Source organism: Lactuca virosa, chromosome 4 (assembly GCF_052849685.1).
Source record: "Lactuca virosa cultivar CGN04683 chromosome 4, Lactuca_virosa_CGN04683_v6, whole genome shotgun sequence".
NCBI classification, from domain to species: Eukaryota; Viridiplantae; Streptophyta; class Magnoliopsida; order Asterales; family Asteraceae; genus Lactuca; species Lactuca virosa.
The window spans coordinates 286,918,225-286,937,814 of NC_136429.1; positions in this window are offsets into that span (position 1 = coordinate 286,918,225).

Here is a 19,590-nt window from a genome sequence, read left to right on the forward strand (position 1 = left end):
TTAGTTAAATCAGAAGAGGAACAAGTTTTTATACCTACAAATGGATTCCCGTTGATCTCGTCGGGTGGGTGGTCTTTCGTCCAGATATATGGACGAGATTATTGATGTTCAGCAACTGCATTATAGGGAATATCCTCTACTTCAGAGGAGTCTTCGGGTATGTTTATTGAAGGTTGATCCCCCTTGGTTTGTGAGCATCCCAGAGATGAGTCTTGGACTGTTGGGGTTAGTTTAGCAGCTGAATCTGGAGGTTCGCCCTAGACTAATGACGGATCCCCCGGGACCGATGATGGTTCCCCCTGAACCGAAGATTACGTTACTATCCTTGGATCCTCTTTGGTATCAATATTTTCAACTTCTTCGTCCCCTGAATCTTCAGAGACAGCTGATTGATTGGTCAGTTTGTAGACAGGTACCGGAGCAGCATCTTCAAGTACTGGAACCTCAATGGATGCGATTTTTAAAGGATTTGAGTTTTCCCCCTCAACTGGCAAGGTGGAAGTATTAAATGAGGCTCCTTCAGAAATGGTTGGTTCAGATACTTCTAAATGTTGTTGTTGTGCTACCGGAGATACCAATATGTCTGACAGATGTGCAGTCTCTGCGGGATCAAAGAGGCCATCATAGTTAACTTCAACTAAGTTTAAGGGTCCCGATGAAAGTGGAATGTCATTTTCCAGTATGAACTTGGTTTAGTTGATGGGAGCTGTGTTATGGACATAATAGTCATAGAATTTGACGTTGAAGCTTTCAACTATTAGTCTTGTTCTCCGGATGAGAACACGATATGAAACCTTGTTTTTTGAGTAACCCAAGAAGATGACTTCATCATATTTTGGTGCAAATTTGTTGAGATGATCCTTGTTTTTTACCACAAAACACATGCAACCAAAAATGTGAAAGAAACGTACATTGGGTTTTCTGTTGTTAAGACCTCCATATGGAGTTTTGTTGAGGCGTTTGCAGATGATACTTCGATTTTGAACAAAACATGCAATTGCCATTACTTCAGCCCAAAAGTAGAGAGGTAAGTTGGCAAAGTTGAGCATTGATCTAGCAGCTTCGACCAACGTTTTGTTCCTCCTCTCCACTACTCCATTATGCTGCAGTGTGTATGGTGCCAAGAAGTTATGGCTAATTCCTTTTAATACTAAAAAACTATTCAACAACTGATTAGTTAACTCGGTACCATTGTCACTTCTTATTCTTCTGATATGCAGCTTGATCTGTAGCTCTATCTCTTTGATGAAGTTGATTAGAATCTGCGGTGTGTCTGACTTTAGTCTTAGGAAGAATACCCAATTGAAACGAGTGTAGTCATAAACTATAACCAGAATGTATTTTTTTTATGATGAAGACTAGCTATAGTTGAAGGATTGCAGAAGTCTATATAAAGGAGCTCCAGAGGTTCAGTAATTGAAGAATCAACTATCAGTGGATGATTTCCTTTGGTTTGTTTACCACACTCACATGCTGGGCACAAAGTATCGTTGTTGAATTTTTGAATCGGTAATCCTCAGACTAGCTCTCCAGTCACCAAATTGTTGATGTATCTGAAATTGAGATGTGCAAGCTTTCGATGCCATAACCAACTGACCTCGGACACTGCTTTCGACAAGAAACATAGTTGTGGTTTTCCAATGATTTGAGAAACATCCAGTGGGTACATTGTCCCTTCGGCTTTGGACTTGATCAAGCACTTGTTTCTGTCATTTGTCATGATGTAGCAATACTCATTGTCGAACTCTACCCAATGACAAGCTTTACACAATAGAACAACACTGATCAAGTTGTCTTTTAAACCCTCTACGTAAGCTACTCGCTGAATAGAGAAGTTACTCATAGTTAACACACCATATCCCTTGATTATCCCGTTTGCATTATTCCCGAAGGTGACGTGTCCGCCACCACTGATCGGCCTGAAGTCACGAAGGTAGTCTAACCTTCATGTCATGTGCAAGGAGTAGACACTATCAATTAACAATTCTTCTTCATGGTCCTCCTCGCACATAGCCTGCATGATTAGTTGGTTAGTTTGGTCACCCAAACTAGTTTGGGGCCCGTGGTAACATGGGAAACGTTCCTATCAAAAGTATGCATGTGGGAATGATGAAGAGATTTCTTTTTCAATATTTGTTTGTGTCAATGATGTTTTATTTTCTTTTGGACACTTCGAATTGGGATTAGACGTGTCTCTTTTGATATTGGGTAGAAACAAAAGGTGAGGTTCTTTTCATTGACCCCCAAACCGTACTTGGTCAAAGGTCCGGAGGGTGTGGTTTGGTTCTTTTGACTAGTCCTTGGGGTGTGCTTTATATAAGTGTCTGTTCAGTTTGAAGATGACTTGTTAAATGACCTAAACATAGATTTTGACTTCCTGATGTATTGATGGAATTTTGAAAAATGTAGAGTGTTCAAAATACCTTTCATTTTTGGTTCTTGTAAGGAAGTTTGTGACAAGGACTCGACCTTGTTGTGAGTGGGTACAATGTTGTTGTTTTGAAAGATTTAGCCACTGTACATTATTTTTGACAAGATCCATCGACTGCAGTGTCATTTTAAAAAGTTTTTGCAGTGATGGGTTTTTAAAAATTCCTTTTGTTTGAAAATTTGGCCTGAGTTTTGAAAGATTTGTTTCTTAACTCAGCTTCCCTCTTTTCAAGTCGGTATTTGACTTCATTTTTCAGAGCCAATTTTGCCTCAACTTTTGGTGTGACAACATCAGAAGCATTTACTTGGGGTTTTTTGAAATTCTTTGATCTAGACATTGACCTAGGGGTTGAATCACCGGAACCATAGAGTTCATGATTTTGGGAGCACTGTCCAAACTCAAAGTTGTTAATGGGCAGTTTATGTGTGAACTGTTGAAGAGTCGAAGTGGACTTGATTGGGGTCTGTGGGATGTCATTTGTTGGTAATGAGGACTCAAGTACCACATAGTAGGTCAATGGAAAATCTTTGTTGGGACTTGGCTTGGTTTCAGGTTCTTCCATAACAATTTCCTCGTCCACTATAAAACTGGATTGAGAACTGGGACTAATCGTACAAATGATAGGCAATAAACCTTCCGAGTTTCCCGAGGATTCTGGATGAATCTCCTCGATCACACAATTGTTACTGAGGTCATGAAGTCTACCGAAGTGTCATCGAATGTCTTCGGGAAAAGTCTTGCCATTGACTGGATAATGAAATGTCCGGTCTGGTGGGACATAAGGACGTTCGACATCAAACCGAGGAGGATAGTTCTCTTTGGTAGAGTACCCATTGGACCATCCCCAATTATATGTGTTATCAATAGTCCCATTATTAACTAAGTTTTCAATGGCCTCACTTTCATTAACGAACTTTTCAATTAAACGATTCAGACGTACAATTTCCTTGCGGGGTTAATCTTGTTGATTGAAAGCAACTTCTAACTGAGTCTCAATAAGTAACCTAGCATATTTTTCTAACAACAAATCTTTTTCTAACATTGTGACCTTAAGATTCTTGTCTTCTAGTGAAGTGGATATCGTTGCTGAACTGTCTCCCTTAAGTCGAGCTCTTCGAACCCCATTTGATCTGATTTCTTCCTAACGTTCGACAATAAGTGCAGCACTGGAAACAAGTTCATCAATAATTTCTTCACTACTTTCTTCACCCTGATCCGATTTATTGTTGGGTTTTGAGCACTATAACACTCCTATGGTGCACATGCAACCCTAAATGCTTTGGATCTATGTTTTCTCTAATTATACATGCATTTTCAGTTTTCCAAAGCATTCTCCTAACTAGCATACAAATTGTCAAATGAACAATACAACTAGTTAGATGACTTACCTCTTAGAAGGACTTGTAGTTCTTGACCTTTGAAAGCTTGAGCACCTCAAGTGTCATGCCTCTATTGGTTCACAAACACCAAAATGCAAGAGGAGGCTTGAGAGAATAGGTTACTTATCTCAAAGAGATGGGGCAAACGATTTTGGTCCATGGGGGGTTCTATTTATAGTGTTGCACATGCTAGGGTTACACTTTGTAAACCCTAATTCTCCATGACTTTTCACATTCTTATGCTCCATGGGTTTAACCTCCATAGACTATCTATGGATTAACTTATTGGTTTAGCCCATCTAAATAATCATAGATCATTAGCCCACACTACAAGAATTATTGATTTACATAATCAATCCCCATATATTTAATTAGTCTCTTTTGATCACAAAATTAATAAATTAATTTTTTATCAATACTAATTAAATAATATGATTTCTCAATTAATATATTATACTTATAATATATTAATAAATCATAAATAGCCTTATTTTCAAAAGTCCATCCTCTCAAATTGCACTGGGGAAGGCAACCCAAAATAGACGATGCTACAATCGGGTCAAGTACATAACAATTATAGTTATGGGCTTAGACACCAAATCCAACAGTCTCCGACTTGGATAAGTCTAATAACTATAACTGCTAATGTACTTCAGGATCTGACTTAGCAATCGTAAGATTTCAAAAGCCGCTGTCTAACTCTGACCTAGTCAGTGACGCGTCCTTCAGATAAGGGATCATATAATCCTCTGTTCTCAAGATATCAGTTGGACAAATACATGGAACAATGTCATACTTATTGTCCATCAGTTTGTTTCCCGATTTCCGATTCGTTTGACATAGAACATAACTGAACACATCAATTTAGTTCTGATCGGGCCCGGCACATAGTCAAAACAGAATCATCGAGGGGCCCAAGATATCGCTTTTAATCCTCTTAGGATAAAAGGGAACAGATAAACTTTGACTCATATGCTTGTACTAACTATTCATTGAATCATACACAACACCACGTTTTGTAATATCGAGTTACCAATGCATTTTCGTACTATCAATGTACAACCAACTCATAGTCAATAACTCATATATCTAGGTTTGAAGACTTATATGATATTATCGTCTCACGATCAATCGTGATAAATTCCATGAAGTGATTCAAGTGAGTGCGGGCTGATCCAATACTCAATTCTTATTTCATTAGTACTCATGAATGATGTAGCAAACTTGTTGCTATGTCTAACGCCTTAAACAATCTACAAGCCACTTCATGACAGTCTTCTTTCATACTTACTTCCAACGTATGATTGACTGTGGATAGTTTGAATTAATCTTATTATTCTGGAAGTCAAAACATGCAAAGTGAAACACAAGAATAATACTAGTCCTATATGGCCCCAAAACTTTTGAGCGTAAATAAAACACCTTTTATTTAATCACCATATTGATTACTCATTATTCATTGTATAATGTTTCGATTGATCAACTTAATACTTGAATTAAAACAATAGTTATCCCATGCTCCAAGCATTCACACTATGTTTACCTATAGTCCTTACTTTGTGAAATAAATCAATTTGATTTCCAATTAAACAAATTTCATAATTCCAAATCTTTAAGTGTAAGAATACCAAATTTTTGCCACTATTAGAATGTGTTAGTTCTAAACTATTATGCAAAGATTCCTTTTTTAATGTCTAGGTACCAAAAGTCACAGACTCTTGACCAACGGTTTTACAAAGTATTCCTTTGGAGATTGTTACAAGACAATTCCATGGAGATGAAGTCTCAAATTCAAAGTACATTCCTTTGCATAAAAGTTTCTAACTTACTCATATATTCTTGATATCCAACTCCTATTATGTAAACATATCCATATTCGCCATATGACAACTTATTGTTAATAGAATCTTGTATATTCATAATAATGTCAATATGGTCCATCCATTACTATACTTCCAGCTATCCATAAGCAAGCAATCTTTGGAGAACCTTGGATTGTTCTTAGTAGTTGTTTAATAACTTTAGTCATATCCAATTCTGGTCCTTTTCCCTCTTAATGCCCTAGGCATTTGGAAAATTAGAACACATGAATATTATAGCATATGCAATCGATCCTATACCCGAAGCATATGGGATACGATTCATAATGTCTTACATAAAGACATGAGACTTGACTAGTCTTTTTCTATAATATTTCTATTTGCCACGTTCTCATAATTCGAACTATGAAGAGGGATGTTGGAATCATAATCGAATTTTGAGAATGCAATTAACATTTCCATACATAGAATTTCCTTATGTCGAATTCATATATGTTTTTGACTAAATTTGATTAAAAATCTCAATCTAAGCTTTTAGAATTGAAAAATGAAGTATAAGTTCCTCTCCCTTGACTAAATATGATTAAAATCTCAATCTGAGCTTTCAGTATGAATTCCTCTCCCTTAATTATAGCAAAACAACTTTTCAAACCCTGCAACTTTGCGAATTGAAACTTTTATTTTCTATAATTAACATTGCTAGCTCTCAACACTTACCATAATAATTATGCTCCCACTAGCATAATAATTATTATCTTACTCGTATAACACTTATGCCCCCACTAGCTTTGACATGTATCCAAAAAACAGCTGGACTTCTAGAAATCAATACTTATTGACTTTCTTACCAAATTTTAGATTTCTGACACGAGATGCTTCGATAAGCCTTTATCTAAGATCACACACCTTTTATTAGAAAGCTCATATGTGTGTCTAAATAATTTTAGAACTTACAGTAATAAGTCTCAAATGTTTAGACCCTTTGTCATTTCTCACAATTCGAACTATGAAGAGGGATGTCGTAGTCATAATCGAATTTGAGAATGCAAATATCACAATTGCTAACTCTTTAAAATCTACTTAGTGAAATCATTTCCTCACAATCATTTTCATTAATTGGAGAGAAACCTTATGACACTTAGATTTTTATTGTGTATGTGTTCCTATCCAAGTGAATTTGTCATGACCATAATCTTAAGACAAGGTTAGTGACAAATCCAAACTCATATGGACCAAATTTGTTCATACTTAATTTCTTACCACCTGGCAGCTCAAGGGCCTACCATTGCTTCCAAGTTGTTATGAAAGCAATTGAGAACTCATAGAACTCACATGCATAGTCAACTTTAACTGGAATGAGCATAGAAACAAGAATGTGTCAACACGATAGGTTACAAACCTCAAGTCGTGTGCTAGTGATTAACAATGGGTTCACTCTTGATTAGTTCTCGAAACTTTTCAAGATCTTTAAGAGTCCCACTAACCTCTTGACATATAAGTTTCTCTCTGTCAAGAAACATTACTTGACAAACAAATATTCAAGAGTTAGTGCGATTTCTTATCAAGACAAACATTTTTGACAATTGGTCTTAGTTGATCTTTGTTTTATCCAAAACATTACAACTTACCAATTTCAATCATTTTACATTTGTTGATATGTCACTGAATATACAATCTTGGAGTATGACTCTAAGATTTGATTTTGGAATGAAGTATGATTCATCTTAATTGATTTAACCATTTCAACATTTCCCGATTCATCTTAATTGATCTAATGTTTCCATTTTCAATGTCCATGGAAGTTTGGGAAGTAGATCTTCCAATTAAATTTGCTTGACCATTGCGCCAAATCATTGCTGACTCAGCAGCAATAAGCAAATAGGTAAGATCAATAAGGGTCATATCGGGGTCTGTCATATAGTAGTCTTTAACAAACTGACTATATGATTCGGGGAGTGACTGAAGAACCAAGTCAACAGCCAACTTCCTTGGGAAAATGACACCCAACATTCCCAGCTTGTCAATGTGTAACTTCATATCCAAGACATGTGCACACACAGACCTTCCATCTTGGTGTTTACTAGCCAATAGGGCTTGAGTGACCTTGAACTTTTCAAGTCTTCGAACTTGTGGGTCATGGAGAATAATTGGAGGAGGTGGAGGAAGTGAAGTATGATATTGTGGAATATCATCTTCATGTGGAAAGCTTTTTCCAAAAGATTCGGGAAGACCATAGTTGTCTGAACTAGACATCTACAAGGGAGAAATTCAAGTTAGTTGATTCAAGTCCTTAATATAACACCCAAAACGAAATATTAAGGCTAGGACCCAACACAATATTTTACAATTGCGAAGAGGGATGCCGTAATCCAATTGTAAAATATTTGAAGGTAGGTAAATGACGATTTACCAATTTCCACCATGGAAAAACGAAATAAATTATTAAGTTTTAATTGGTTTGAAATTCCTAGATCTTTGAGATTCATTGAACTTTTCAAAGGCATGTTTAAATCTCGATTATGCCCTTCAAGTTTGTGACTGGGATGCCGAGGATCACAAACAAGGTATCAATAACCATTCAAATTAGCTTGGTACATCCAATGTTACAAATCACCTAATCAATGTGCCGGTTAACCGCACACGCTCCATTGATCTATGATTAACATCAAGCTACCCTTTGCCACACACTGTCAGTCCCAGATTAGTGTGTCGGTTAACCATACACGCTCCACTAATGACTTAACAAGGTGAAAAGTGCAATTTCATGGATTAGCACCATTTTCACAATTTTCCTAAAGTAACTAAGATTGGGAATTTAATAAAAGATTAGTTACTTCATTATACTTTTAATGAGGGAGAATTAATGTCCTATCCTACCCGTTCGGCTAACGACCCTCCACAAGTCAAGGAAGCGGTGGGTAAGAGTGGACACCCATTAAACTACCATTTTATAGGTAGTAACCTTATACCCCCTTTATAGACCGGCTTCGTGAATGAGGCCTACTAACGGTAAGACTGACTTGTCTTATATATATATATATATATATATATATATATATATATATATATATATATATATATATATATATATTATTAAACTTATAATATTATAAAGTATAAGGGTTGAATTTTAACTTTTAAAACTCTAGGGTTTGGAATTAAAGTTCCATTAGTGAGACTTATAATATATATATATATATATATATATATATATATATATATATATATTATTAAACTTATAATATTATAAAGTATAAGGGTTGAATTTTAACTTTTAAAACTCTAGGGTTTGGAATTAAAGTTCCATTAGTGAGACTTTACAAATTCCAAAACTTGAGGACAAGTTTTGAAACTTGTAAAAACTCTTCATTTCTATAACTTATGATTTTAATGTGTGTTTTATGAAAAGACTATTGATAATCCATAACTTGAGGACAAGTTATGGAGTTCATTAAAAACATTTATGAAAAGACTTTTCATGTTCCATAACTTGAGGACAAGTTATGGAACTCATTAAAGAATATTTAGATCAATTCTAATAAGAAAGATTATCATATAATATTCTATTGATCTAACTCATATAGCAAGGCAATTCATATCAAATAATACAAATAATTAACCTATTATCTTAATATTTGACAATTGTCCTTTCAATTCCATAACATATGAACTTAATGCCATTTTAATGTATGAGACTTTTCATATTCCATAACTTGAGGACAAGTTATGGAGGTCATTAAAATTCATTTAGATCAATTTTTTAACAACTAAAATTATCACATAATTCATGATCTAACTAAACTCATAATCAAGATAATTTCAAGTCAACAATTTGAAAGCAATTTTGTTTATCATATAAAAACAACAATTATTTTAAAATTTTGACAATTATCTTGTGGTTGGATGAGTACAAACACTATCATATCATAAAAAACATTTCCAATGATCCAAAACAGTTTCTAGTAGTGTTCCCAATCCAAACTAGGACAAGAAACTCGAAATTCTGCACACAGGGGCACCAACTCGGCGAGTACATGAACTGGACTCGTCAAGTTGGTCCATTACTGGGTGGACTCGTTGAGTCAGCCAGTGGACTCGGAGAGTTCACCAGTCAGAAGGCAGAAATTCGACTTTTTCAGCTTTGAAAAACTAGTAAGCATCAAATATAATAGAAAACAAACCTAGGCTCTGATACCACTGTTGGGTTTTGAGCACTATAACACTCCTATGGTGCACATACAACCCTAAATGCTTTGGATCTAAGTTTTCTCTAATTATACATACATTTTCAATTTTCCAAAGCATTCTCCTAACTAGCATACAAATTGTCAAATGAACAATACAACTAGTTAGATGACTTACCTCTTAGAAGGACTTATAGTTCTTGATCTTTGAAAGCTTGAGCACCTCAAGTGTCCTGCCTCTATTTGTTCACAAACACCAAAATGCAAGAGGAGGCATGAGAGAATAGGTTACTTATCTTAAAGAGATAGGGCAACCGATTTTGGTCCATGGGGGGTTCTATTTATAGTGTTGCACATGCTAGGGTTACACTTTGTAAACCCTAATGCTCCATGACTTTTCACATTCTTATGCTCCATGGGTTTAAACTCCATGGACTATCCATGGATTAACTTATTGGTTTAGCCCATCAAAATAATCATAGATCATTAGCCCACACTACAAGAATTATTGATTTACATAATCAATCCCCATATATTTAATTAGTCTCTTTTGATCACAAAATTAATAAATTAATTCTTGATCAATACTAATTAAATAATATGATTTCTCAATTAATATATTATACTTATAATATATTAATAAATCATAAATAACCTTATTCTCAAAAGTCCATCCTATCAAATTGCACTGGTGAAGGCAACCCAAAAAGGACCATGCTACAATCGGGTCAAGTACATACCAGTTATAGTTATGGGCTTAGACACCAAAACCAACAGTTATCTGAGTCGATGATGAGCTTCATTGCTTCCTTTCGAGAAACCAAAGCTATATACTTTTCTTTTCTTGAGTCCTTCATGACGTCTTTACGAAGAGCTTTTGTCTCTTTGTAATTTCGTAGATTTCCAAAAAAGGAGTTAAGATCCATGGAATTAATCTATTCACTGTTCTTAAGTACATCAACGTGATGTTCCCAGCTTTTCCCAAAAGAATCCAGAAACTTTAGAACCAACTGAGAAGAAATCTTAACAATTTACAGCCTATGCATATCATTTACCATATAGTTAAACCTGTTAAAGGTTTGGGTTAGAGACTCACCTGGTTGAGCGAAGAAATGCTCGTATCTTCGATTGAGGTTGTTGATGGTTGTGGCTTGAACTTCCACAATGCATTCATAAGTGACAGTCAGCACAAGCCCATTGGCCCATAGGCCCATAAATGGTGACAACCAATCATATTCCACCATGCATCATCTTCTGGAACATTCTTCCATGTCATACAACCCATGAGCATCAGCAACACACATGATGGGGCACCTAGTGTCATAGTGGAGCATCATGATGTACAGGTTGCGCATCATGAACACTAATGGCCCAACATCCATAATTGTGGCACAACATGGTGTAACCCTTGATCAATACCAATTTTTGAGCATCCTTGAACGATATTGAGCATCATAGAGGACTTTATAGCATACTTGGCTCATCAGGGACGAAGATGGTTCATCTTGCGCCATGATGGCACAACAAGTGTATGGATGGCACAACAAGCTTCTAGTGTGGCGCAATAACTTCTAGGTTGGAGCAACATCACCATCTTGTCTCAACAAGAACATGCATGGCGCAACAAGGCCATGCTTGGCGCAACAGCATACTCAATGGCGCAATAGGATTACCCCATGGCCCAAGAGGGATACCCCATGGCGCAAGAGGGAGTAGCTTGGCGCAAAATCATCCTTCTTGGTCCAACCCTTTATAAGATGGCTCAACAAGGTCCCCTTGTTTCTCCATATCACTCCCAAGTGCTCCAAACCTCTTCCAGGTGCTCCAAACCCCTTTTTATATGATCTGTTCCTTTCTCACTTGATCCATTACTTTGTCAGATGATCCATTCCCTTCTCAGATGATTCGTTCCGTTGTTATATGCTCCATGAACCCCAAGTGGTCCATTGTGATCTAAGTGCTCCAGATGCTCCATGAGCATGATCCAAATGCTCGAGTCACATTTAACAATCTCCACCTTGACTGGAGCATCCTCTGAGCTCCACGTCGAGCAAGAACTTCCTCTCCCATCCTACCATTTGTCCCTGAAAGGACCTACCTCCTGCGAACATCAACTAAGTCCAAGAAAAGCTTGATCTTCTCTATGGGCAACGACTTTGTCAACATATCTGTTGGGTTGACCTTGGTATCAATCTTCAGTATTGAAAACTTGTCTCCTTCCAGAATATCCTTAATTAAATTCAGCCTGACATCAATATGCTTTGTCTTCTTGTGATATATAGGGTTCTTAGCAAGACTCAAATTACTTTGACTGTCATAATACAAGACATGCTTCTCCTCATTTAGACCAAGAATTTGAATAATCCCTTGCAACCATATCTATTATTTTATTCATGTATTCATGGACATGTACTCGGATTCAGTTGTAGACAAAGTAACAGTATCTTGTAAAATTGACTTCCAACTCATGGCACATCCGAATAAAGTGAATATGTAGCACGTCCATGGCCTGCACTTCAACAACTCACCACCATAACCAGAGTCAACATATTCCACCAATTCATTCTTCGTATTATCTCTATACACCAAAAAAACATATTTCGTTCCCTTTAAGTATCGCAAGATTCACTTTACAGCTTCCCAATGAGTCTTCCCTGGATTGCTCATAAACCTGCTAACCATACTGACTGTATGAGCCAAATCAGGTCTGGTACAGACAGTAGCATACATGAGGCTTCCAACAACACTTGAGTATGGAACCCTTCTCATGTACTTCCTTTCTTTATTAGTAGTGGGTATTGTGTTTGGACCAAGTTTTAAGTGAGCCGCCAAAGGAGTTCCAACTGGCTTGGACTGATCACAATTGAAGGATTACATAACTTTCTAAATGTACTTCTGTTGAGAAATATACAATCGGCCTGCTCTTCTATCCCTTTGAATCTCCATCCCCAATATCTTCTTTGATGCTCCCAAATCCTTCATCTCAAACTCATTCTTCAGGGTCGCCTTCAAGTCATTTATTCCAGCCATGTCCTATTGGAGCATGAAAATGCTCTACAATGATGAATCTTTATTAGGTTAGAATATTCTCTTGTATGGAAAGCATATTCCCTCCACTAGTATATAAAGTGGAGGTGAGTGGTCATTTTGTTTTATGTGTGCACCATGTAGACATTTAGATTAGAGAGTGTTTGACTAGGGATTCTCCCTAGCCACATGAGTGTTCTTCATGTAACATGTTTATTTTCTCTATCTATCCATCACAATTTACTCACATATTATGTTCATCATGTTCATACGATTATCTTCTTGATATTATTATTCTGCACTAATTCAATCGACAAAATGGGTTCCTATAATTGGTATCAGAGCGAGACCTTGAAGATCTCATTATTAGTTCAAGGGAACAATCCTTATCGGTTTAATATCTTGAAGATTTCGTCATTTGTGAAGCATTTCTCAGCCTTCGCAACTGAAAAATCTTCTATGAGTTATTTACTGTTTTTTGTTGGTGATGTTTCTAGAAAAATAAATATTTTGTTGCTACTGTTCGTACATTTTGTTGGTGTTAAATCTAAGTTATGGAGAAAAATATTTTTTGCTGAAGAAGATGAAGTTTTTGTGAAAAAGATGGTGTTTGATCTTTTTATCCCATTCAAAAAGGTGTTTTGAAAAAGACAAAAATATAGTTGTGGGATAAAAGATTAAACAGTGGTTATTGAGTTTGGAAGATATGATTTTTAGAAGTGTTTGGATATTTATTCCAGAGTGTACAAGGTGACTGAGCTGGTGATACAAGTGCTAAATGCATGCTATTTCCGAGACGAAATTGATTTCAGTGTGTTTGGGTATAAAATTTCCGAGATTATAAGTGATTTTTGTTGTTGGTACATGACTTTTAAGCCTCGTATGCATGTGTATCACATCTATAATATTGCATGGAAAATAAAAGAGTTTATCAGTCAAAACGCGTGCATGCCTCGTTGGTCCCACATTCCTTGAATTTTACTCTCACTTTCAGTGTGTGTGAGACATGCTCCAATCCATCATTGACACATCAGCTTTGGGTCCCTCGATTGTTGTTCACTCTATTGTTCAGCCGGCCCACCTACTCTTTGTTTGATGCCCATCAGGCGCTCTGCCAACACTTGAAACCCACACCTATGTCTGAATTTGACACGACATCAGAGATGGTTGACTTGTATCGATTTGAGTTCAGATGGGTCCCACTCCATGTGCTTTGGTAGACTACATCTTGACCAAACTAAGTCCTTCTCACTCTTCTCGGTTTTTGTGATAGCCGACTAACTGCCTTTTGTCAGACGTGTGCTTCAAAACCCGACGACCAGCTGTTGTCCCATATGCATTCAATTCCTTGGTCTCATCTATTTGTGAATTCTGAGACCAAGCCTTTTTTGTCGCCTTCACAATTCCGAGATGGACCCCACCCACATTCAATCAATTTCTGAGATCTGCCCTTCCGAGACCCAATCAATTTTCGAAGTGAATCCGTTTTCCTTGTTGATGAATCCATATTACATGGTTCGGATTCACCTTACCTGTCTTGGACCAAAACTCAAGTGAATCCATTTTCACTTCGGGTCCACAAGATCCGAACAACACATTTTTTTGTCTGTTAATTTCGGACCTTACCTCTTTCAAACCCATTTTTTTGTGAATCCATCTTCAACCTGGATCCACCTCCTACCCATTCCGAAATTATTTTTATTTATTCCGAAATTCTTTTTTATTTCACTTCATTTTTTTAAAAACCCATTTTTAAGCCTTTATTTTTTTAACCAATTCATTCCTTTTTTTAAAAAAAACAATTAATTTTATTTAACACCCATTATCTTTCTTAAAACCTATTATTTTTTTAATACCAATTATTTTATTTTATCCAATTAATTTTTTTTAATACCAATCATTTTTTTATTAAAACCAATTTTTTTAATTAAAACCAATTATTTTTTAAACACCAATTTTAGCCTCATGGTTTAATGCTTCATTCTTCTTGCTGATTACGAGTGAAGACACAGTTGGTTCAAAGATTATTATTTGTCTGTTCTTCCTCTTTTCGAGCAACTCGTATCTGCATCCTCAAATTTATATGCTTCCGATATTTGGATCCACAAATTTTCATTCGGAAACTTTCCTGATCAACAACGTTTTTCGAGGTTCGCATTTTACTTCCTTCGGATTGGTTACATATGGTCTCGGACCATCATTCAGACCGATTAGAGGTCTAGACCGATTCACTTCGACTGTGGTTGATGAGTCATTGGTTGTGCTTCGGGAGTTCGGGTTTGCATTTCGATTATCAACATTACTTCGGTTCAGCATTATGATTCTTCAGCAGCGGATTTTATCATATATATATATATATATATATATATATATATTCTACAGTGTTTGTTTAGTTCGGCAATACATCACTAAGTCTACCCATGACCGAAAAATAATATCCTCATTTTTTACGGGTAGATGTTCACATCAAGGGGGAGCGTGTGATGCTCCATCATATCCGACATATTATCTTGCCCGATTTCATGATTATTTTTGGTCTTTATCGCATGGTCGATCAAAAATAAGGAGAGAATCATGAGCATCAATTTTGAGTTTATTATTGGAGTTTTGACGTTAAAGACATTTGAAGACGGAGATTGATTTAGTAGTGTGATGTGGCACTGATTTTTTATCTTCCGATCAAATTTTTGGCATTGCTAGACCATGTCTTCGGATTCATATTATTTATCATTCATATTCAGACTTTATTATTGGATGCTTCACATTTTCAGCAGGTTATTCTTCAGAGATTTTTTGGTGCATTATCACTCGAATTTGGAATATTGAAGACGTTGTGTGATCCGACATTATGCTCTTCGGTTCAATAGTCGAGGGGGAGACTGTGAACATGATCGGTTTTCGGGGACTGATCACATTCGAAGATTGGAATTTCATATTTTTATTCATAGATTGGGTTCCTCTGTATGTTCTTTGATGCTAGAGATTCCATTGCCAGATTCCAACATCATGACAACTTCAGCTTTTCCGAGACACTTCAACACCAGATCTGTCGGACCTGCCCATTGGATGTTCTTCCTTTTATCACTACTTTACCCTCACCATTTCCAAGCACTTAAGGGGAGATTGTTGGAGCATGAAAATGCTCTACAATGATGAGTCTTTATTAGGTTAGAATATTCCCTTGTATAGAAAGCATATTCTCTACACTAGTATATAAAGTGGAGGTGAGTAGTTATTTTGTTTTATGTGTGCACCATGTAGACATTTAGATTAGAGAGTGTTTGGATGGGGATTCTCCCTAGCCATGTGAGTGTTCTTCATGTAACATGTTTATTCTCTCTATCTGTCCATCACAGTTACTCACATATTATGTTCATCATGTTCATACGATTATCATTATTTCGCACAAATCCAATTGAAAAAATGGATTCCTACATGTCCTTGGTTGTGATGAGAATCTCATCAACATATAGCAACGGATATATGTAGGAATCTGGTGACAATTCCTTAGATTAGAAATAATTGTCGAACTGGTTCCAAGTGTAGCCATGTAAGTTCATGAATGAATCAAATTTCTTTTACCATTGTCTTGGGGACTGCTTCAAACCAGACAAAGATTTCTTCAGCAAACATACATAATCCTTCTTAGAATTAAGGAACCCTTCTGGCTGGGACATATAAATCTTTTTTTCTAAGTTCCCATGAAGAAATGTAGTCTTCACATCAAGTTGTTTAAGCTCCAGATCAAATGCACTCACCATGGCTAAAAGAACCCGAATTGACTTGTGCTTCATGACCAGTGAGAACACCTCATGATAATCAATTCCTTCTTTCTGAGAAAATCCTTTCGCCACCAACCTTAACTTGAACGTAGTTAGTTCAACTCCTAGTATTCATTCCTTCTTCTTAAAGATACATTTGCATCCCACTGGATTTGCTCCCTTTGGTAATGGAACAATATCCCATGTTTCATTCTTATCTAAAGATTGCATTTCTTAATTCATGGCCATCAACCAGTCGTTTGCTTCTTTACTTACCACAACCTCTTTACATGAGGGGGGGCTAGGGTTTGTCCACCCTCAGCCTCCATCTACCCTCTCAAGCTCGGAAAGAAACCCTAATCTTTTCCTCTCCTATGTGTGAAGATAGTTGGTGTTTGGAAGGGAAAAGGTGAAAGAAGAAAGCAAGGATTCAGCTAGCTAGCATCATACTTCAGTGTAGAACTCTCTTGGACCATTGTAAGTGTCCAAGTCCTGATTTTTATCATTCATAGTCACTAGATTTTGAGTTATGTCCCCTTTTCTCTTTGTTATGAGTTGATGCATGGAGGGATCTCGTAAAGTTTGCAACTTTATGAATCTCCAGGTCAAGGAGACCTTGTAGTGGCTTGGATCTGGTTTCAACCAAAGTTTTGATGCCATGCATGGAAAGTAGATCTTGAATCCCCTTTTTGACCTAATATGGGTGTGAGACAAGCATAGGAAATGCATGTCTTAAAAAGCACCAATAATTGGAAGAGTTTAGGTGGTTGAACCACTTCTGGAAGGAAGGGGCTTTGGATCTTAAGGATTAAGTACTTTATGGTTAAGCCCTTGAATCTTCAAGCCTTATCGATGGGTTTTTGAACTTTTGGGGTGGTCCAGATGGATAAAGTTGGAAACCTTATCCTTTTTTGTAGTATTGGAGTCCAGATCTAGGCATTGGAGTCCCTGGTATCGAAGGAACAGCTGAATGTATTAAGTTCAGAAAAACACGACGTGGTTGAAAGCCAACACGACGTGTTGGTTGGGGTTTTCTCGACCGTCTGATTGCTAACAAAACACGGTGTGTTTGCTAGTACACACGACGTGTTGGGTCAACATGGACTGTTGACCTTGACCGTTGACTTTGACCATTTGACTTTGAGTCTGCCCAAGTTTGACCTTGAGGGTTGGGTATTCTGGGTTTTGATAGAACTAGTCATTTGATGGTTGTAGGCATTTAAGTTGAGAGCTGAGATTTGGAGTCGGACCATGTCATTTTTGTGCTGCTTGTGAGGTGAGTTGTCCTCACTTTACTTACGGGTCAAAGGTACCAATACCGACCTATTGGATTGATATCTTGTTATGCATGTTATCATATTGTTATGATATGTTAGATCGGTATCCTAGTAGATAGGATGTTGCTATGCTTAGTGATCTGTAGATTTGTGTGACTAGCTATAGACTGTTATATGATTATCTGTTATATGTGCACATATTTGGTCGGTGAATGAGGCTTTACTGATTTGTGCGTAAGACAACAGGCCGGGGCATTCCAACCTGATGGTTGAGGGCCTAGGGTATTCCATCCCGAGGATGGTTGGACCCATAGTATATTGGCATTCCAACCTGATAGTTGAGGGGTCTGGGGTATTCCAACCCGATGGTTGATTGGACCCATAGTATATTGCATTCCAACCCGATGGTTGATGTGCCTGGGGTATTCCAACCTAATGGTTGATTGGACCCATAACATGTTGTTATTATATTTGTGTTATTGTTTGTGTATTGGTATTTTGGGGAAAACTCACTAAGCTTTGGGCTTATAGTTCTGGATTATGTTTCAGGTACCTCAGGGGATCACGGGAAGGCGAAGGCGTGATCGTGCACTTCCTCATGATCTACTTTATGATTTTGGGATTTCTCTGATAATGAACTTATTTTGAAAACAAGATGTAAACAATGATGGTTTTTAGGTTGTTTAAAAAAGTTTAAATTTTTCATGAATTTTGCGTATGTTACAAGTTGGTATCAGAGCCTTGGTTTGAGTGAATTGGAGGAACACTCGTGTGAATCCAGTCTCAAACTAAGGAAAAAGAATTTCAAAATGATTTTCAAATGGTTTTCAAAATAATCAGAGGATGTGATGTGTACGATCAGCCGGAGCCAGTAAGTAGACCCCAAAATACCATATTGTTATTTGATATTGTGATATGTTAGAACAACATGTTAGCGACATGCTAGGGATCTTTAGGATTTTGCATGATAGGGTTGCCTGATTATATGATGCCTGATAGCCTAGGGTTTTCTCTAATGGAATTGACATCATTACTGTAGTTTCTTAGTGTATGCATTATGGTTATACATAACTAAGATCTTATAGCCTTAGAATTTTTGGTTTGGCCTTATTTCCAGTTCTTGTTTGATGAAGGGCTTAGGGTAGGATCAGATATTCAAATGTCTATAGGGTCCAGTGTTGTGTATGGCTAGCATACACGAGTGCTGCAGGGTTGGTGGAAGTTTTATGGATGAGTCGCGTGGGTTCAGCCGACCAGTTTTGATATGTATATATATAACATTCCTCTAGGGTGAGGGGATTGAGTGTATGAGTATGTTAGCAAGTATTTTTAAGGTGTTGTGATGACTCTCTGAGATAACTACGGTTAGGTGTGGAATGTAGTATGGGCTCGTACTACTGAAAGCACAGGACCCGTACGCGTAATAGAAATGTCACAATCCCTAGGGCTTCATTGGGAGTTGGTTCCCCGTTATGATATCCGTATTATCTGATATATTCCTGGTGTATTTTCTGTATAGTGACTACGAGACGAGTTGAGATCGGATCCGGATCGGGATCAGGAGCTGACAGGCAGATTGGATCAGATGAGTTGGATGCCAGGATTAGGAGGATTCTCCATGAGGAGTTTGTGGCCATTGTCTGAGATTAGATACCGGAGCTATTTGGTTCTATTAAGACCGCAATGATGGAGTTATTTGATGACAGATACG